Below are 1,137 nucleotides of genomic sequence, written 5' to 3' on the forward strand. Positions count from 1 at the left end.
CGTCGGAGCCCAGTGGTCCCCCCCAGGCTGAGGCAGCCGGGCCGTGCCCGGATTAGCAGGCGCTAAGCTCCTCCTCAGCACCACAGCTGCCGTCGCACGGAGGGCGAGTGGCACTGCCACCGGCCATGGGGACACAGTGAGCCGCCGGCAGAGCTGTGGGGGGAGCTGGCCATGGCCCTGGCAGGGGGAGTGTGGGGGCCGCGGCACTTGCTGCAGTCCCCCCCCGAGGAGGACGGGGTGCTGTACGTGGACTACAAGCCCCCGGCCCTGGACAGCATCCGCCTGCCCCGCTACGTCCTGTACCTGGTGATGGCGGCCACGCTGGTGCTGGTGGTGGCCTATGCCATCGTGGGGCACCTCATCAAGGACCTGGTGCACGACTTCGCCGGTGAGTGCTGCCCAGAGTGGGCTCGGGCTTTGGGGTGGGCCGGGGGCAGGGGCGTCCCCCCCGCCCGGAGCTTGTACCGGGCTGTGCTGTTGATGGCTCCGTCCCTGCCCCCGCAGACTGGGCGTTTGGGCCCAAGCCGGAGGAGGAGAAGGCGGTGATGGCCGAGGGCACCGTGCCGGAGGTGGAGTGGCTGCAGGAGGACGAGGTGCTGCCGGCGCGGAAGGTGGAGGGTGAAGGCGCCGGGGTCCTGCCCGGCATGGACGTCCCGCTGGCACTGCTGGCCCCGCGCAGCTCCGTCTCCTTCGCTGAGTCCCCCAAGAAGAGGTTCTTCTAGGGCCGGGGGACCTCCTCTTCCACCAGCGGGACCCCACAGCCCTGCCCGACTGTCAGGTCACGGCACAGTCCTGGCCCCAGATTCTGCCTTGGCTTCTCCTCCCTGCCCAGCCCCAGCGCTCCCCCCGCTCCTCACCCAATAAAGCCGCCCTGCCCCGCTCGCCCCCCGGCCCGGCACAGCACGGGGGATGGCAGGGCTGGGACCCGAACCTTTGCCGGGGGTAACAGCACCCGGGCGTGGGCACGTGGGGCGGGACACACGTGTGGGTGCACAGCGTGGGTGTGTAAAGGTGTGTGCTCAGCGGTGCAAACCCCCGGCGTGGGGGCACAGACACGGGGGTGCACGTGGAAACGTGGATGCGAACACCTTCGGGGGGGCCATGTCAGCACAGGCACACAGGGATGGACGGACAGAC

Source organism: Empidonax traillii, unplaced genomic scaffold, assembly GCF_003031625.1.
Source record: "Empidonax traillii isolate 1590-97213 ecotype Southwest subspecies unplaced genomic scaffold, ASM303162v1 scaffold1602:size438507, whole genome shotgun sequence".
Lineage (NCBI taxonomy): Eukaryota > Metazoa > Chordata > Aves > Passeriformes > Tyrannidae > Empidonax > Empidonax traillii.